The sequence below is a fragment of the Triticum aestivum genome, chromosome 1D (assembly GCF_018294505.1).
Source record: "Triticum aestivum cultivar Chinese Spring chromosome 1D, IWGSC CS RefSeq v2.1, whole genome shotgun sequence".
NCBI classification, from domain to species: domain Eukaryota; kingdom Viridiplantae; phylum Streptophyta; class Magnoliopsida; order Poales; family Poaceae; genus Triticum; species Triticum aestivum.
In genome coordinates, this window is record NC_057796.1 from 227,080,490 (window position 1) to 227,102,061 (window position 21,572).

The following is a 21,572-nucleotide window of genomic DNA, read 5'->3' on the forward strand; positions in this document are numbered from 1 at the left end:
CATTCCATGATAGCATGCCAAGTTTCATGAATTTTAGATGAGTTTTGGATTTACTAGAATTTAAAAACAAAGTATCTCAACGTTTTGCTGACAATCAACAGTGCCCTGTTGTTTGAAATTCATTCCCATTTCTTGCATGGGAAAGCATGCACCAAAGGACACATATTTGATTTTAAACCAATTTATATGCACTGGAGCATGTGCATGTATTTCAAATTTTAATTATGCACATAAAAGCATCGAAAACTTAATTAATGTTTAAAAATGTCCAAACGAACCCCGAAAAATTCCAAAATTTAACACAACACTCCTGTTGTTCTATGTTGACACTAGAGAAAAAAATTGAAATCAAGAAGAGGCAACATATATTATTTTGTCCCCAAAGGTGAAACGTTCCCTACCGAAAACATCAGGCTTGTTGTGAGAAGCTCTGGTTTGTGAGAAGCTTATGCCCAAACCTGCCCCAAATGGGACAAAAATTTTACCACGACATGTTGATGCCGCTCCATGATAGCATGCCAAGTTTCATGAATTTCAGACGAGTTTTGGATTTACTAGAATTTAAAAACCAAGTATCTCAATGTTTGCGGCCGAGTGATGGTGGCAAGGTGTTTGAAATTCATTCCCATTTCTTGCGTGGGACCTAAGCATGCACTGAAGGACACAAATTTGATTTTCAACCAATTTATATGTACCGGAGCATGTGCATGTATTTCAAATGTTAATTATGCACATAAAAGCATTGAAAACTCAATTAATGTATAAAAATGTCCAAACGAACCCCAAAAAATTCCAATTTAACACAACACTCCTGTTGTTCTATGTTGACACTAGAGAAAAAAATGAAATCAAGAAGAGGCAACGAATATCGTTTCATCGTGAAAGGTGAAACTTTCCGTACCGAAAACATCAGGCTTGTTGCGAGAAGCTCTGGTTTGTGAGAAGCTTATGCCCAAACTTGCCCCAAATGGGACAAAAATTTTATCACGGCATGTTGATGCCGCTCCATGATAGCATGCCAAGTTTCATGAATGTCAGGCGAGTTTTGGATTTACTAGAATTTAAAAACCAGGTATCTCAATGTTTGCGGCCGAGTGACGGTGGCAAGGTGTATGAAATTCATTCCCATTTCTTGCATGGGACCTAATCATGCACCCAATAACACAAATTTGATTTTTCAGCCAATTTATATGCACTGGAGCATGTGCATGTAGTTCAAATTTGAATTATGCACATAAAAGCATTGAAAACTCAATTAATGTATAAAAATGTCCAAGCGAACCCCAAAAATTCCAAAATTTAACACAACACTCCTATTGTTCTATGCTGACACTAGAGAAAAAATTGAAATCAAGAAGAGGCAACGGATATCATTTTGTCCCCAAAGGTGAAACGTTCCCCACCAAAAACATCAGGCTTGTTGTGAGAAGCTCTGGTTTGTGAGAAGCTTATGCCCAAACATGCCCGAAATGGGACAACAATTTTACCATGGCATGTTGATGCCGCTCCATGATAGCATGCCAAGTTTCATGAATTTTAGACGAGTTTTGGATTTACTAGAATTTAAAAACCAGGTATCTAAATGTTTGCGGCCGAGTGACGGTGGCAGGGTGTTTGAAATTCATTCCCATTTCTTGCATGGGACCTAAGCATGCACCCAAGGAAACATATTTGATTTTTCAACCAATTTATATGCACTGGAGCATGTGCATGTTGTTCAAATTTGAATTATGCACATAAAATGCCTAGAAAACCCAGTTAATGTATAAAAATGTCCAAATGAACCCCGAAAAATTGCAAAATTTAACACAACACTCCTATTGTTCTATGTTGACACTAGAGAAAAAAATGAAATCAAGAAGAGGCAACGGATATCGTTTTGTCCCCAAAGGTGAAACGTTCCCCACCAAAAACATCAGGCTTGTTGTGAGAAGCTCTGATTTGTGAGAAGCTTATGCCCAAACATGCCCCAAATGGGACAACAATTTTACCATGGCATGTTGATGCCGCTCCATGATAGCATGCCAAGTTTCATGAATTTCAGACAAGTTTTGGATTTACTCGAATTTAAGAACCAGGTATCTCAATGTTTGCGGCCGAGTGATGGTGGGAGGGTGTTTGAAATTCATTCCCATTTCTTGCATGGGACCTAAGCATGCACCCAAGGACACATATTTGATTTTTCAACCAATTCATATGCACTGGAGAATGTGCATGTAGATCAAATTTGAATTATGCACATAAAATGCCTAGAAAACCCAGTTAATGTATGAAAATGTCCAAATGAACTCCTGTTGTTCTATGTTGACACTAGAAATTTTTTGAAAGCAATAAGAGGCAACGAATATCGTTTCATCCCCAAAGGTGGCACTTCGGTACCGAAACCATCAGGCTTGTTGTGAGAAGCTCTGGTTTGTGAGAAGCTTATACCCAAACCTGCCCCAAACGGGAAAAAATATTTGCCATAGCATGTTGATGCCACTCCATGATAGCATGCCAAGTTTTATGAACTTCAGACGAGTTTTTGATTTACTAGAATTTATAAACCAGGTATCTCAACGTTTGTGGCCGAGCGACGGTGGCAGGGTGTTTGAAATTCATTCCCATTTCTTGCATGGGACCTAACCATGCACCCAAGGACACATATTTGATTTTTCAACCAATTTATATGTACTGGAGCATGTGCATATAGTTCAAATTTGAATTATGCTCATAAAATGCCTAGAAAACCCAGTTAATGTATAATAATGTCCAAACGAACCCCGAAAAATTCCGAAATTTAACACAACACTCCTATTGTTCTATGTTGACACTAGAAATTTTTTGAAAGCAATAAGAGGCAACGCATATCATTTCGTCCCCAAAGGTGGCACATTCCGTACCGAAACCATCAGGCTTGTTGTGAGAAGCTCTGGTTTGTGAGAAGCTTATACCCAAACCTGCCCCAAATGGGACAAAAAATTTACCACGGCATGTTGATGCCGGTCCATGGTAGCATGCCAAATTTCACGAATTTCAGACGAGTTTTGGATTTACTACAATTACAAAAGCAAGTACCTCGACGTTTACCGGAGAGCCACGGTGCCGTGGTGCTCGAAATTCATCCCCATTTCTTGCATGGGACATAACATAAACCCATGGACACATATATGATTTTACAACCCATGTTGGTGCACCAGAGCATGTGCATGTAGTTTAATTTTGAATTGTGCACCTGAAATGGCTAAACCAATTTAACGTATAAAATGTCCAAACGAACCGTGAAGAATTCCTTTTTTTTACGACACACATGTAGTTGCATGTTCACTGCAGATAAAAGTTCTAGCAATTCAAACATCGTCCATTGCCGCTATGACCCCATTATATAATTCAAATCAAGATGAAAAATCAAGTAGATCCCACACATTTTATTATCACCGACCGTGTGAGATGCAGTACAAAATATCCTGGAGTACCGTCGGTGTATATTACACCTATGGCTTACGTGAGAAGGTGCATCGGCCACAATCCACACCCGGCGTGTCAAGCACACTAGCTCTCTCCCCAAATACCATTTCACTGTTCTATCATCACCGGTGAAAGATGGGGACGTGGACCCGCGTCGTGAGGACAACTTCGGCGGCCCACTCCGGCGAGAGCGCGGCCGCAGCCGCCATGCGCGTGCTAACAAGGTGCATGAGCGCGGCCGCAATCTGCGACCGGGCGGCCAGGGCAGCCCAAACGGACGATGTTGCTTCTCAGGTGGTGGCAGCAACATTTGCCTCGGGGATAGCAACTGGCGAGAGCGGCACAGCAGCTGTCCATTTCGCAGCGATGGCCTTAGCCTTGATGGAGGCCGCCCACGACCATGTCGAGGCCGCCACGCCCAGCTCGTGGCGGTCACCTGCACAAATCGAATGAAGCTTCTCCGACAAGGGTCAGCAACCCACAACCGAAGAGTTGGAAATCGCCGAGAGCGTTTGAGCAGCCGTCTGCTCCTCCGCCGCATACCTTGCCACGACAGAGCCCGTCCAAGCCCAGATTGTGGCCGCCCATGCCCAGCTCATGGCGGCCTTTTCGAAATAGATGGTGGACGCGGATGGTGAGATGCTTGCCGAGTATGGTGCGATGGATGCCATGGAGCCCCTTCCCCAGGAAACCACCGGGCGCGAGCTGGACATGGAGGCGGCGGCGGAGATCGACGAGCACCAGCCGTAGTAGTACTCTTTGTTTTGTTTAATTAGAGCACCGGTCTTTAATTTGTTAGAGTAATGTTTAGGTCAGCTAGCTCTGTTTAATTGCTGAACTTGCTCGATTAAGAAGTGTGGGTATGCTGTAGTCTCCTTTGTGTACCCAAATTATGCAATGACGTGGATGACCACTGTAACCAGGGAAATTTGAACCAAAATTTTTGACGTTCAAACTCATCACACACGGGTTAAGCTATCTGAATCGTTTGTGATGTTCACATATCGTACACAGTTCTGAATAAGGGACCGTGTCTGATGACACTTTGCGCGCCAGTTCTTTCGCTGAAGCGATTCAAAATTTTCGGCTTCCGCGGAAATATCAGCCTCCCCGCCCCCCGTTACCGAAAGCCACATTTACCCTATTTCTGCCTTCCTTTCCAAGTTGAAACCTTCATTCCTTGCTTGCAGCGTCATCTCCTCGCCGGCGACCCTCCTTCACGCTGCTCGGCCTCGTCTATCCAGGCAGGTAATCCACACCCGACCCCCATCCTCCTCCTCCTTCCACATCCCACATGCCCCGACCGCTGATACGTGCATTTTGCATCATGTTTTCCTACTTTTATTGATGATGTTTTTATGCATAATAATGCTTTTTGGAGAAATTCTAATGCCTTTTCTCTCATAATATGCAAGGTACGCACAAAGAGGGAGAATTCTGGCAGCTGGAAATCTGGACCTGGAAAAGCTACGTTAGGCTACCTATTCTGCACAACTCCAAACAAGCTGAAACTTCACGGAGAATTTTTATGGAATATATGAAGAATATTGGAGCAAATAAGTACCAGAGGGGGCCCACCAGGTGGGCACAACCCACCTGGGTGCGCCAGGGAGCCCAGGCGCGCCCTGGTGGGTTGTGCTCACCCAGGCCCACCTCCGGTGCCCATCTTCTAGTATATAGGTCATTTTGACCTAGAAAAAAAATAAGGAGAGGACTTTTGGGATGGAGCGCCGCCGTCTCAAGGTGGAACTTGGGCAGAAGCACTTTTGCCCTTCGGCGGAGCAATTCCGCCGGGGGAACTTCCCTCCCGGAGGGGGAAATCATCACCATCATCATCATCACCAAGAACTCTCCCATCTTGGGGAGGCAATCTCCATCAACATCTTCAACAACACCATCTCAGCTCAAACCCTAGTTCATCTCTTATGTTCAATCTTGTTAGCGGAACTATAGATTGGTGCTTGTGGGTGACTAGTAGTGTTGATTACATCTTGTAGTTGATTACTATATGGTTTATTTGGTGGAAGATTATATGTTCAGATCCAATATGCTATTTCATACCCCTCTGATCTTGAGCATGATTATCATTTGTGAGTAGTTACTTTTGTTCTTGAGGTCACGGGAGAAATCATGTTGCAAGTAATCATGTGAACTTGATATGTGTTCGATATTTTGATACTATGTATGTTGTGATTCCCTTAGTGGTGTCATGTGAACGTCGACTACATGACACTTCACCATATTTGGGCCTAAGGGAATGCATTATGGAGTAGTAAGTAGATGATGGGTTGCGAGAGTGACAGAAGCTTAAACCCCAGTTTATGCGCTATTCCGTAAGGGACCGATTGGATCCAAAAGTTTAATGCTATGGTTAGAATTTATTCTTAATACTTTTCTCGTAGTTGCGGATGCTTGCGAGAGGGTTAATCATAAGTAGGAGGCTTGTTCAAGTAAGAACAGCACCTAAGCACCGGTCCACCCACATATCAAATTATCAAAGTAGCGAACACAAATCGAATCAACATGGTGAAGGTGCCTAGATGAAATTCCCGTGTACCCTGAAGAACGCTTTGCTTATTATATGAGACCGTTTTGGCCTGTCCTTTGCCTCAAAAGGATTGGGATACTTTGCTGCACTTTTTTTTTACTATTTTCGTTACTTGCTCGTTACAAATTATCTTGCTATCAAACTACTCTGTTACTTACAATTTCCGCACCTGTAGACATTACCTTGCTGAGAACCACTTGTCATTTCCTTCTGCTCCTCATTGGGTTCGACACTCTTACTTATCGAAAAGAGCTACAATTGATCCCTTATACTTTTGGGTCATCAAGGCTATTTTCTAGCGCCGTTTCCGGGGAGTGAAGCGCCTTTGGTAAGTGGAATTTGGTAAGGAAACATTTATATAGTGTGCTGAAATTTATTGTCACTTGTTACTATGGAAAACAACCCTTTGAGGGGTTTGTTCGGGGTATCTTTACCTTGACCGGAACCACAATTAGCTACCCCTCAACGTACTGCACCTACTGAAAATATTGAATATGAAATTCCTTCGGGTATGATAGATCAACTGCTAGCTAATCCTTATGCAGGAGATGGAACCGAACATCCTGATATGCACTTGATATATGTGGAATAAATTTGTGGATTGTTTAAGCTTGCAGGTTTACCCGGAGATGAAGTTATGAAGAAAGTTTTCCCTTTATCTTTGAAGGGAAAAGCATTGACATGGTATAGGCTATGCGATGATATTGGATCTTGGAATTGGAATCGATTGAAATTGGAGTTTCACCAAAAAAATTATCCTATGCATCTAGTTCGTCGTGATCGGAATTATATATATAATTTTTGGCCTCGTGAAGGAGAAAGTATCGCTCTAGCTTGGGGGAGGCTTATGTCAGTGTTATATTCATGCCCCAACCATGAGCTCTCAAGAGAAATTATTATCCAGAACTTTTATGCTCGGCTTTCTCGTGATGATCAATCCATGCTTGATACTTCTTGTACTGGTTCTTTTATGAAGAACACTATTGAATTCCGGTGGGATCTTTTGGAAAGAATTAAACGCAACTCTGAACATTGGGAACTCGACGAAGGCAAAGAGTCAGGTATTAAGCTTAAGTATGATTGTGTTAAATCTTTTATGAATACCGAAGCTTTTCAAAAGTTTAGCACTAAGTATGGACTTGACTCTGAGATAGTAGCCTCCTTTTTTGAATATTTTGCTACTCATGTTGATCTCCCTAAGGAGAAGTGGTTCAAATATCACCCACCTATTAAAGAAGAAGTTAAAGAACCGGTACCAATTAAAGAGGAAACCATAATTTATAATGTTGGTCCACTTGTTCCTACTGCTTATATTGAGAAACCACCTTTCCCTGTTAGGATAAAGGAACATGCTAAAGTTTCAACCGTGGTTAACAAAAGTTATATTAGAACACCTAAACCTGATGAACAAATTAAAGTAGAACCTAGTGTTGCTATGATTAAGGATCTCCTGGAAGAAAACGTAGATGGGCATGTTATTTACTTCTGTGAAGAAGCTGCTAGAATTGCCAAACCTGATAAAAAGGATAATCATAGACCTGTTGTTGGCATGCCTGTTATCTCAGCTAAAATAGGAGATCACTGTTATCATGGTCTATGTGACATAGGTGCTGGTGTGAGTGCTATTCCTTATTCCTTATATCAAGAAATTATGAATGACATAGCACCCGCAGAGATAGAAGACATAGATGTTACTATTAAACTTGCTAATAGAGACACTATATCACCAATTGGGATTGTTAGAGATGTTGAAGTCTTGTGTGGGAAAATAAAATACCCTACTGATTTTCTTGTTCGTGGTTCCCCATAAGATGACTTTTGTCACATTATCTTTGCTAGACCTTTCTTGAACACCGTTAATGCTAAGATAGATTGTGAGAAACAAACTGTTGGTGTTAGATTTGGTGATGAGTCTCATGAGTTTAATTTTTCCAAGTTTAGTAGAAAGCTTCATGAAAAAGAATTGCTAAGTAAGGATGAAATAATTGGTCTTGCTTCTATTGTTGTGCCTCCTACTGATCCTTTAGAACAATATTTGCTAGACCATGAAAATTATTTACATATGCATGAGAGAAATGAAATAGACAATATTTTGTTTGAACAATGTCCTCTGCTTAAACATAATTTTCCTATTGAAACTCTAGGAGGTCCTCCTCCACCTAAAGGTGATCCAGTGTTTGAATTAAAACAATTGCCACACACTTTGAAATATGCTTATCTTGATGAAAAGAAGATATATCATGTTATTATCAGTGCTAACCTTTCAGAGCATGAAGAAGAAAGATTATTGAAAGTTCTAAGGAAGCACCGAGCTGCTATTGGGTAGACTCTTGATGATTTAAAGGGCATTAGTCCCACTCTATGTCAGCACAAGATCAATATGGAACCTGATGCTAAACCCGTTGTTGATCACCAACGTCGGTTAAATCCGAAGATGAAAGAAGTGGTAAGAACAGAGATATTAAAACTACTTGAAGGAGGTATAATCTATCCTATAGCTGATAGTAGATGGGTAAGTCATGTTCATTGTGTTCCTAAGAAAGGAGATATTACTATTGTTCCTAATAATAAGAATGAACTTATTCCACAAAGAATTGTTACAGGCTATAGAATGGTAATTGATTTCAGAAAATTAAATAAAGCAACTAGAAAAGATCATTACCCTCTGCCTTTTATTGATCAAATATTAGAAAAATTATCTAAGCACACACACTTTTGCTTCCTTGATGGATATTCTGGTTTTTCACAAATACTTGTTTCTCAACCTGATCAAGAAAAGACCACTTTCACTTGTCCCTTTGGAACTTATGCTTATAGACGTACGCCTTTTGGTTTATGCAATGCACCTGCTACCTTTCAAAGATGTATGACTGCTATATTCTCTGATTTCTGTGAAAAGATTGTTGAGGTTTTCATGGATGACTTCTCTGTTTATGGGAAGTCTTTTGATGATTGTTTAAGCAATCTTGATCGAGTTTTGTAGAGATGTGAACAAACAAATCTTGTCTTGAATTGGGAGAAGTGCCACTTTATGGTTAATGAAGGCATTGTCTTGGGTCAGAAAATTTCTGAAAGAGGTATTGAAGTGGACAAAGCTAAGGTTGATGCAATTGAGAAAATGCCACGTCCTAAAGATATCAAAGGCATTCGTAGTTTTCTAGGTCATGCTAGTTTCTATATGAGATTTATCAAAGACTTTTCTAAAATTTCTAGGCCTCTTACAAACCTTTTGCAAAAGGATGTTCCTTTTGTTTTTGATGATGATTTTTTAGAAGCCTTTGAAACACTCAAGAAAGCCTTAATTTCTGCACCTATTGTTCAACCACCTGATTGGAACTTGCCTTTTGAAATTCTGTGCGATGCTAGTGATTATGCTGTTGGTGCTATTCTAGGACAAAGAGTTGATAAGAAACTGAATGTTATTCATTATGCTAGTAAAACTCTAGACAATGCACAACGGAATTATGCAACTACTGAAAAAGAATTTCTAGCAGTGGTGTTTGCTTGTGATAAATTTAGATCTTACATTGTTGACTCTAAAGTTATCGTTCACACCGACCATGTTGCTATTAAATATCTTATGGAAAAGAAAGATGCTAAACCTAGACTTATTAGATGGGTTCTCTTGCTACAAGAATTTGATTTACATACCACTGATAGGAAAGGAGCTGAGAACCCCGTAGCTGATAACTTGTCTAGGCTTGAAAATGTGCTTGATGACCCACTACCTATTGATGATAGTTTTCCTGATGAGCAGTTAGCTGCAATAAATGTTTCTAATAACACTCCTTGGTATGCTGACTATGCTAATTACATTATTGCTAAATATTTACCACCTAGCTTTGCATACCAACAAAATAAAAAAATTCTTCTATGATTTAAGACATTACTTTTGGGATGACCCACATCTTTATAAAGAAGGAGTAGATGGTATTATTAGACGTTGTGTACCTGACCATGAACAGGGACAAATCCTACGGAAATGTCACTCCGAAGCTTATGGAGGGCATCATGCTGGAGATAGAACTACTCATAAGGTATTGCAATCTGGATTTTATTGGCCTACTCTCTTCAAGGATGCCCGTAAGTTCGTCTTATCTTGTGGGAATTCCAAAGAATGGGTAATATCGGTAAGCGTCAAGAAATGCCTATGAATTATTCACTTGCTATTGAACCATTTGATGTTTGGGCATTTGATTACATGGGACCTTTTCCTTCCTCTAATGGGTATACACATATTTTGGTTGCTGTTGATTATGTTACTAAATGGGTAGAAGTTATTCCAACCAATAGTGTTGATCACAAAACCTCTATTAAAATGCTTAAGGAAGTTATTTTCCCAAGGTTTGGAGTCCCTAGATATTTAATGACTGATGGCGGTTCACACTTTATTCATGGTGCTTTCCGTAAAATGCTTGACAAGTATGATGTTAACCAAAGAATTGCATCACCCTATCATCCTCAGTCTAGTGGTCAAGTTGAACTTAGTAATAGAGAAATAAAAATACTTTTGCAACAGACTGTCAATAGGTCCCGAAAGAATTGGTCTAAGAAATTAGATGATGCACTTTGGTCTTATAGGACAACATATAAAAATCCTATGGGTATGTCTCCTTACAAAATGGTTTATGGAAAAGCTTGTCATTTGCCTCTTGAGTTAGAACATAAAGCATATTGGGCAATCAAAGAACTCGATTACGATTTCAAACTTGCCGGTGAAAAGAGGTTATTTGATATTAGCTCATTAGATGAATGGAGAACCCAAGCTTATGAAAATGCAAAATTATTTAAAGAGAAAGTTAAAAGATGGCATGATAAAAGTATCCAAAAGCATCAGTTCAAAGTTGGAGAATATGTTCTTTTGTACAACTCTCATTTCAGATTCTTTGCAAGAAAACTCCTCTCTAAATGGGAAGGACCCTATGTTATCGAGGAGGTTTATCGGTCTGGAGCTATCAAAATAAATAATGCCGAAGGTACTAACCCGAAGGTTGTTAATGGGCAACGAATAAAACATTATATCTCAGGTACGCCCATTAATGTTGAAAGCAATATTATCCAAACTTTGACACCGGAAGAACACATAAAAGAGTCCTTCCAGAACACTCCAGAATCGTGAAAATAAGGAGGTAATTGATACGGTAAGTAAACGGACTTCGAAAAATCCTCAAAAATAATTTTTTGTTAGTTTTGGAATATTTAGAAAATTAGGAAAATAAGAAACTTCCAGGAAGCGTACCCTGGTGGGCACAAGACACCAGGGCACGCGTGGCTTGCCAGGTCCGCCCAGGTGGGTTGTGCCCACCTGGGACACCTTCCAGACTCCGTTTTTCTTCCGTTTGCTTGTTATCCAAGATTAAAAAAATCTTTATATACCCCTTGAACCTATTGACCACCGTATCGTGGAGAAATCTTCTGTTCTCTTCTCTTGCTATTTTCTGACAGATTCAGCTAGACCAACATCATGTCTTCCTCACCCTTCAGCAACGGAGAAGAATACGCAGGGGTGGTTCAGGAGGATCAAAGGAGAGAGGAAGCTGAAGAGGTTGTTATGGAGGAAGAAGAGGAAAATCCTTCTGGGGTTCACTCTCCGGCCTCTGAGAGAGGCACACTAGCTGGCATCTCTACTCACCCTAATCCTCATCAAGCCATGGGATCATCAAACAATCAAGCGAACCTGGAAGTGCAAGAAGAACTCCCACCGAGGAGGCCTTTACACATGTTACATCGTAACAATTTTCGCAATTTGATTCACAAATATGGGTTCGAGAATACTCATCGTAGGCACATACCGTCCAATTGGGACATATCTCGCCCAAGAGAAAATAGTGCAGGAACAAACCCGTGGGGCCAGAAAATAAACACATAATGGCTGAGGTGAAGAAAAACAGTGAGTTACTTCATCAGGCCCTTCGGGAGATTCAAGGTTTGAAGGATCTACTCATGGTTATATTGGAGAATACTACTTCATCACCAAAAGAGAATTGAGTTTCGGGTATGGGCACTCCCCTTGGCTTCCGCCAAGCTTGGGGAAGGTGCCCCAGTATCGTATCATCCCCACTATCTTTTTCCTTTACTTATTTTAGTTTGATCTTTTGCTTTAGATGAATAAAAGTTTAGTCTGATCCTTTCTTTTCGAGATCTTGCTTAGTGTTCTATCCTTGTAATCGTGTGCAAGATATATAATAAAGTTTAGTTTGAGTTTTTGCTTTCTTTACTTTCATGTTGCAATAAAAAGAAAGGATATAAATAAAAAGAAAGGAAATAAAAGAAAAAGATCATATACTAATCTTATGGTAGGTGATGGCACCACATAAGGAAAAGTATAAGTAGAAAATTTTATTAGAGATTGACAAACATAGCATTGGTCAATGATGCAACTCACGAAAGAATTAATAAGGGAAGAGAAGATTCACATATAAATACACTATCCTAGAAATCTTTTGTGATTGTGAGCCCCCATCAAAATATTATATGCCAAAATTGTTGACGTTGGACAAGGAAGACAACGTAATGATTTATGTGTGTTCATATTCACATAGAAGTTATATTGTCATAGATCCTTCAACATGTGGTGCTTGCCCCTATCTTTGCTAGCCAAAAACTCCGCACTAAGTAGAGATACTACTTGTGCATCCAAAAACCCTTAAACCCAAATCTTATTTTCAAGAGTCCACCATACCTACCTAGGGATTGAGCAAGATCCCTCAAGTAAGTTGTCATCGGTGCAAAAAGGCAACAAAAATTGCTTCTAAATGTGTGAGATCATTTAGTGTATGAGAAAATCGAGCGTTGCACGAACTTGTGATGGTGAATAATAAAAGCGACAGACTGCATAATAAAGGTCACTATCACAAGGGGCAATGCAATGTGACATTCTTTTGCATTAAGGGGTTGAGCATACAAAGAAATAAGCGCATGGCAAGCTCTGCTTCCCTCTGCGAAGGGCCTATCTTTTACTTTTATGTATTTACTTTCATGCAAAGAGTCAAAGTTTTTCCCTCTATTCCTTTTTATTTTTCTCCTTTGGCAAGCATCATGTGGTGAGGAAAGATCTAGGCACATATGTCTAGCTGAATATGGGTGGCATGAGTTATTATTGTTGACATCACCCTTAAGGTGAATACGTTGGGAGGCGAAACTATAAGCCCATATCTTTCTATGTGTCCGATTGAAACGTTTTTCTCATGTGTATGCGGTGAGTGTTAGCAATAATAGAAGACTATATGATGGTTGAGTATGTGGACTTGCCCAAAGGCTCCGATACGTGACCCTTCCTGAAAAGATGATGAATTGTAGTTGCAAAGTTAACTAAGAATATAGTTTGTTGGTTTCTAATAGAGTTTATGCTTTGTACTTTGATTGTGTGATGAACTGTTACTTATTCATGAGAAGTTTATGATAAAAGATCTATGATAAAAGTCTTATGTTTAAATTTGTTGTTGTTATCATAATCTACATGATGCTTCTATGTCCGTATTTTGTTTTTATCGACACCTCTCTCTCTAAGCATGGCGACATGTTTTTCGATTTCGGTTTTCGCTTGAGGACAAGCGAGGTCTAAGCTTGGGGGAGTTGATACGTCCATTTTGCATCATGTTTTCCTACTGTTATTTATGCATAATAATGCTTTTTGGCGTAATTCTAATGCCTTTTCTCTCATAATATGCAAGGTACACACAAAGAGGGATAATTCCGGCAGCTGGAAATCTGGACCTGGAAAAGCTACGTCACGCTACCTATTCTGCACAACTCCAAACAAGCTGAAACTTCACGGAATTTTTTTATGGAATATATGAAGAATATTGGAGCAAATAAGTACCAGAGGGGGCCCACCAGGTGGGCACAACCCACCAGGTGGGCACAACCCACCAGGTGGGCACAACCCACCTGGGCGCCAGGGAGCCCAGGCACAACCCACTTCTGGTATATAGGTCATTTTTGTCGGCGTTCTGGGAACGGAGGTCCCCAGACTTGCCTGCCTGTGGCCCACGGCGTGGCTCTGCTAGCAGGCCTGTACGTCCCATCTTCATCAACAAGGCATCCAAGACCCTCGCGAGGGGCCAAGCCTCACGGGGCGGACAACGCAAGACCTCCTCAGGAGCGGCCTCGCCAGGCAGGCTCGCGAGGGGCAGAGAGATCAAGGCAAGGCAAACCTCGCGAGGTTCTCGTGACATGAGCCATGACGATCGAGACCAGGCGGGCGCCAGCGCGCGCAGCATCCTTGTTTCCTCTTTGGTGCAAAGGAGGCAAGCGCAGGCGCGGAGTACTGAGGCATCAAACAAAGGTTTCCATCTCAGTGCAACGAGACCAAGACCAGCAGGACGGCAAGACGGAGGTCACCATGGAGCCCAAGGCGGCGTCACCACCAGAGCCTTTTGCAGGCGAAGACCGCTTTTGTCAGGATAAGCTATACTAGCTGTCCCCTTTTAAATTGGCCGTTGTTGGCTCCCTTCCCGCTCAATATTTGGGGAGAGGACCAGGGCCTATATAAGTAGGACTAGCCACCACCGTAGAGAACGGATCGAGAGACAACTGAGCCTCAGGCATCTGATCTCTAGCCACACACCAAGCACAAGAACACCTCAACCTCAGGAGGCTGTTCTTCCCCTTGTACTGTTCATCATCAGCCCAAGAGGCAATCCACCACCACCACACTGGAGTAGGGTATTACACCACAATGGTGGCCCGAACCAGTATAAATCTTGTGTCCCTTGTGTTGTGAGTTCGTCGAGTTAATCCGTGAGATCTTAGTAAAGTTAGGACGTGGATCGGTAGGGGGGGGAATCTTCGTGCGCACCCCAGTGTTCGAACCTTGAGGGTTTTGCCGGAACCCGTGATACGACATTTGGCGCTCCAGGTAGGGGTGCGTCGTAGCCTTCCCTCCGCCAATCTATGCTCCGCCACCACCGCGCACCGCCCTCATGGCAGGCGCCTCGCTATCGGCTCCGACGGCCGGCACTGGCGATGGGGCCAGGGGGCTTCGAGCCCTGGCCCCCGCCTTGCGGCAGGTGCAGTGGCCACTCAAGTTCAAGCCGGAGATGCCGCTGCGCTACGACGGCGCGGCGGACCCGACAGCTTTCCTGCTGGCATACGAGGAGGCCGTCCTCGAGGCCGGGGGCGACAACAAGGTCATGGCCAACTGGTTTCCCATGGCCCTCACCGGCGCGCCGTGCGCCTGGCTGCTCAACCTCCCCGGATCCACGACGGCATCTTGGGAGGAGTTGCACGACCTCTTCACTGCGCGCTACGCGGCACCAGTGCACCACGCGGTCGCGGCCCTACTAGGCGGCTCTCAAGCACCGCCTTCAGATCGCCATGTCAAGCCATTCCTTCGCCAGATCGGCGCCGCTTCCAAGCGCTCGGGGGCTCCGCTGGGCTAGGCCGCGCCCGAAGTCGACCTCACCTTCGACTCAGAAGACCACCCCGTCACCATCGCCGGCTCGGGTATGCTCCTGATACTCTGCACGCCCACTATCTGAAACGTGGCCGTCACCAAGACCCTCATCGACGGCGGCGCCGGCCTCAACGTGCTCTCCGTGGAGGTCTTTAGCCTTCTTCACGTGCCGCTCGAGCGGCTTAGCCTCAGCAAGCCTTTCTCAGGAGTCGGCGGCGGCACCGCCCACTCCTTGGGGCAGATCCACCTCCCCGTCACCTTTGGCACGCGCGACAACTACCACACCGAACTGGTCGACTTCGACATCGCCCGCATCGGCCTCCCGTACAACGCCATCCTCGGGTACCCAGCACTGGCCCAATTCATGGCAGCAACCCACCCAGCATACAACCTCATGAAGATGCCTGGAAGCAAGGGTGTCCTCACTGTCAAGGGGGACGCCAAGGAAGCAGTGGCGGCACTCAAGCTTGCCTTCAAGACCGCCGCGACGGCACAGCCCGTTGCCACGGGCGCCTCCGAGGCCAAGGGGGCCGCACCAACCAAGAAGAAGCAGTTGTTCACTCAAGACAAGGCGGAAACCAAGCAGGTACCGATCGATGAAGACGGACCCTCGGGAGCAAGAGGAAGCGTTGGTGAAGTTCTTGCGTGCAAACAAGGAGATATTCGCGTGGGAGCCCAAGCAGCTGGTGGGGGTCCCGAGAGAAGTGATTCAACATCACTTGAGGGTGTGCCCCAACGTACGCCCGGTGAAGCAGCGGGCGAGACGGCAGTCCATGGAGAAGCAGGCCTTCATCGTCCAAGAGACCCGCAAGTTGGAGGCAGCGGGTGCCATTCGCGAGGTTCGGTACCCCGAATGGCTGGCGAACCCCGTCGTAGTGCCGAAGAAAGGTGGGAAGGAGCGAATGTGCGTCGACTTCACCAACCTCAACAAGGCCTGCCCCCAAGATCCGTTCCCGCTCCCACGCGTCGACCAGATCGTTGACTCCACCGCCGAGTGCGACCTGTTGTGCTTCCTGGATGCGTTCTCAGGGTATCTCCAGATCAAGATGGCGGTAGAAGATGTAGAGAAGACAGCCTTCCTAACCCCGTGTGGGGTGTACTGCTACACCTGCATGCCCTTCGGACTACGCAATGCGGGTGCAACCTTTCAGCGGTTGATGCACATTGCCTTAGGGCGGCAGCTCGGGAGAAACGCGGAGGCCTACGTCGACGACATTGTGGTGTAGTCTCGGGAGGCAAGAACCTTGATCCAAGATCTGGAGGAGACCTTCGCGAGCCTGCGCCAGGTGAACTTGCGACTTAATCCAGAAAAGTGCGTGTTCGGTGTCCCATCCGGCAAGCTGCTGGGATTCCTCGTGTCCCACAGAGGGATCGAGGCGAACCCGGAGAAGATCAAGGCCATTGAAGACATGAACCCACCACATACCCTCAGGAAATGCAGAAGCTGGCTGGTCGGGTGACCGTGTTGGGGCGCTTCATCTCCAAGCTGGGAGAGCGTGCCCTACCCTTCTTTAAGCCGATGAAGAAGAAGGGCCCGTTCGAGTGGACCCCGGAGGCCGACCGAGCTTTTCAAGACCTCAAGAGCTACCTGACCAGCCCTCCAGTGATGGTGGTGCCGCGACCTCTCGAGCCCCTAGTACTTTACCTTGCCACCACTCCGTACTCTGCCAGGGCAGCACTGGTGGCGGTTCGGGAAGAGCACCAAGCCAAAGGCGCGTCACGCCAAGCTACAACCGGGGTGATGCCAGATCAGGAAGGCGCAGCCAGAGCCATAGCGGCATCAACAGGGGACCAAGCTCGGTAGGACGCCGCCGCCAGGGTCCCAACAAGCGATCAAGCGTCGGAGGTTCCATCACCTCAGGAGACACCCCAGCTTCCGCAAGACGCGAGCCTCACCAACGCGCCAGCCCTCGTCGAGCACCCGGTGTATTTTTTCAGCACGGTGTTGCGGGACGCAAGGGCACGATACCCCATGCCCCAAAATCTCCTTCTCACGCTCTTGGTGGCCTCGTGCAAGTTGCGGCACTACTTCCGGGGCCACCCCATCAAGGTTGTCCCAGCCTACCCATTGGAGAGAGTGCTCAGGAGCGCCAACTCTGCTGGAAGGGTCGCTGAGTGGAACATCGAGCTACAGGCATTCCAGTTGGAGTTCAGCACTACCAGGGTCATCAAGGGAGCTGCACTCGCTGATTTTGTGGCGGAATGGATGGATGCGCCGACGCTGGAAGCAGGCGAGGACCGGTCCACCTCGCCGGGAAGTGAGGCGCCCGACGGCTGGGTCATGTATTTCGATGGTGCCTTCGTGCAACAGGGCGCGGGGGCTGGAGCAGTACTCGTCTCGCCCACTCAAGACAAGCTCTACTACGCTGTACAGCTCTGCTTTCAGCAGGGCGAGAAGGTCTCCAACAACATTGCAGAATACGAAGGCCTGATAGCTGGCCTGAAAGTTGCGGCAGCCCTGGGGGTGAAGCACCTCACCGTCAGGGGCGACTCGCAGCTTCTTGTCAACTTCTCCAACAAAGTATACTAGCCGAAGGACGAGCACATGGAGGCATACCTCACAGAAGTGTGCAAGATGGAGAAGCAGTTCCTGGGCCTGGAGTTGCAGCACGTGCCCCATGGCACCAACAAGGAAGTTGACAACATCGCCAAGAGGGCATCCAAGCGGCAGCCCCAAGAGCCTGGTGTCTTCGAGGAGCGACTCTTCAAGCCGTCAGCAACGCCACCACTTTCAAGGACATCTCAGCCTCGGGAGGAGCTCCCACAGCCGCCTGCCACAGGAGCCCCAGCCTGTGGCCCGACTTCGGGAGCGCGCCTACTCTTGGCGCTCGAGCCCAGGAGGGATGCTGGACCAAGGAATTCAAGGAATACCTGATGCAAGGGACATTGCGGGAGAAGGAGGAGGACGCGGAGCGCGTGGCCCGGCAGGCCAGGGCATACTGCATCCGGGACGGTGAGTTGTACAGGAAATGACCAAATGACGTTTCACTGCGTTGCATCTCCAGAGACCAGGGGAAGGAGTTGCTATCTGACATACACGGAGGGGACTGCGGGCACCACTCGTCATCACGGACCCTCGTCGGCAAGGCATTCCGCAGCGGATTCTACTGGCCCACGGCGCTCAAGGATGCAACCGAGCTGGTGAAGTCCCGTGAAGCCTGCCAGTTCCACACCAAGCAGATCCATTAGCCGGCTCAGGGCATCTAGACTATCCCACTCACATGGTCGTTCGCGGTCTGGGGGTTGGATATCTTGGGCCCATTTCCTCGAGCACCAGGGGCCAACCGCTACCTCTACGTCGCCATCGACAAGTTCACCAAGCGGGCGGAAGTGGAAGCTGTCCGCACCATCCCAGCTGATTCCGCGGTCAAGTTCATCAAGGGTCTCGTGAGCCGTTTTGGGGTCCCCAACCGCATCATCACTGATAACGGCTCGCAGTTCACTAGTAATCTCTTCAGAACATATTGTGCTAACCTTGGAACGCAGATCTGCTACGCTTCGATGGCACACCCCGGGAGCAATGGTCAGGTCGAACGCGCCAACGCAGAGGTCGTGAGGGGCCTCAAGACCAGGACTTTCAAGAAGAAGCTCGAGGCCTGCGGCAAGGGCTGGTACGACGAGCTCCAGTCCGTGCTGTGGTCCGTACACACCACCGCCACCAAGCCAACGGGCGAGACCCCATTCTTCCTCGTCTACGGAGCAGAAGCGGTCCTCCCTCACGAGGTCAGGCATCGTTCCGCATGGGTCCTGGCGTTTGATGAAACGCAACAGGACACCATGCGGGGGATGGACCTTGTGCTGGGGGAGGAACGCCGCCGTGAAGCCGCACTACGGGCGGCAAGGTACCAGCAGGCGCTGCGGCGATACCACTACCGCAACATCCGCTCCAGGACGCTCGAGGCGGGTGACCTCGTCCTGAGGCGGGTCCTCTCCAGGGAAGGGCTGCATAAGCTCTCACCCATGTGGGAGGGCCCGTTCAAGGTCGTCCATGTCTCCAGGCCTGGCGCCGCGCGCCTGGAGACACAGGACGGGGTGCCCGCCCAGAACGCCTGGAACATCCAGCACCTCCTGAAGTTCTACCCATGAAGCAAGGCCCAGCGCCAGTGAAGAAAGGCCCAGTGCCTGTGAAGATCGCCGCCCGTGACACTCTCACATAATAATGAGTGGGGCTGTACATGCCCCGGAGTCTCAGGAGTGCCGCCCTCGGGCCTCGGGGGCTCCCTCCCACGTCTTAGTGGCAGCACTTAGCTCCGCGCCGGTGAGAAGACTTGAAGACTAGGCTAGGTTCCGGACGCGGATTTTCATTTGCTTTCCGCAGTTGGCTCGCCTCCTTTTAATCGAAAGTTTGCTTCTGGAGTTCCTTGCTGGTTTGGTTCCGTCGCCTTTTGCTGTTGTTTCCGGTTACAGTTTAACCTGTTTTCTCTCTCGCGCGTACCTCGCGAGGGGGCTAGGCAGGCGCCCTCGCGAGCCTTTTTCCTTTCCTCTGCCCTTTGTCTGTTTCTTCACGAGGCATTCTCGTTCGAGCCAACAAGCTGGCGCACCTCTCCTGATCCGTGCCCCTCGGGTATCACGATACGAAGCGCTGGGTCTAGGCTCGGGTGAACGATAAGCCTCCGGGCAACGCTCCTAACAAGTTTTTTGCAGTTCCCTAACACCCGCCAAGTCAAGGAAGGCCTCCGTAGGCACCAAGAAGCGAGTCCCTTGCGAGGACGAAGCTACCCCAAGCATGCCAAGCTAAGTTACCTCTACACAAAATAACGACATAACACGGAAACAAAAAACACAACATAATGATTGGGAAATCATAGTTCGATACACGCCCCCCGGGGCCCATACTGGTTTCTTCTTGATGCAGAAAAGAAAGGAAGAACAAAATAAAGCGGCGCCTGCCCCTACGGTGGTCCATGGAGGCAGGCTCCTGGCGCTGTCCTGAGCTCAGCCAGACCCCTCCTCGCGCTTCACGGAGAGGCGACGACGAGACGACCCGCTGCCACCTTTGAAGCGGGCGCGGCGGTGTGGCGGCTGGTCGTAGCCACCGCTGCTGGAGCTGTCGCCAGAAGAAGAGCCGCCGTAGCTGGACGAGATGCGGTCGGCACCAAGGGCGGGTTCGCCCTCCTCCTCGTCCCGTCCGTCGCCAAGGCCGAGCACCTCCTCGCCGTCGTTCACCTCGGGGCAGCACCCGGCGCGGCGACCATCTTCTCCAAACACCCTCACATAGAGGGTCGCATCACCGTCGTACTTGAAATGGAGGGCACACCGCCTGCCCAGGCCACGCGCACGGGCGAATGTCTACCAACCGTGGTCCAGAGCTATGTTTCCCGCGGCGGAGACCTCAACCACAACCCAAGAAGCTCTGCTGCAGCAGCCGTCCGCCTGCAGCCAGAGCCCATCTGGACCGGAGGCCAACAGCTCGTCAGCGAAGAAGCGCGGAAGCTGAAGCCAGTTGCCGGCCAGGTTCTCCGACCAGACGACGAACTCCGACAACACCTCTGCAGAATGGAAGCGTGGCCGGGGAGGTCGCGCGACCATGGCGCGTCTCCCTTCGTCAACAGAGCTCCCACGATTGGAACGACCCCTGCCACGCGTAGCGGTGCCCCAGCGGGAACGGGGGGCCACAACGGGGGTCGCGGTGTGCTTACGGGGACGGCGGCGTCCATGCTTGGGCGCCGATGGGCCTTTCCCTTCTCTGCGGCGGAGAACCTCTTCGACGGCGCCATTGGAGTCGGCGGTGGAGCAGAAGAAGAAGCAAGCAGAACGGCAATAAATGGGCGACGGGGGCTCTACCCCCCCTCCTCATTTATAGCAGGAGAAGGCCAACCAGCGCCCCCCACGATCACAGGTAATGATGGTTTTCCTTGCATGTCGCAGGGACTTGTCAAGTCGGGCAATTGCCGAGGCAACATGGGGAAGTGGAGACGCCCACGCCCAATCAACTGCCACACGTCGACCAAGGCCGCAGGCTTTTGGGGCCCACAGCGCTCCGCGCTTGACCTTTGGCTTTGCCTCGAAGCCCAGCCCGAGCGTGCTTGGGCCCGAGGGCTACTGTCGGTGTTCTGGGAACGGGGGTCCCCAGACTTGCCTGCCTGCGGCCCATGGCGTGGCTCTGCTAGCAGGCCCGAACGGCCCATCTTCATCAACAAGGCATCCAAGACCCTCGCGAGGGGCCAAGCCTCGCGGGGC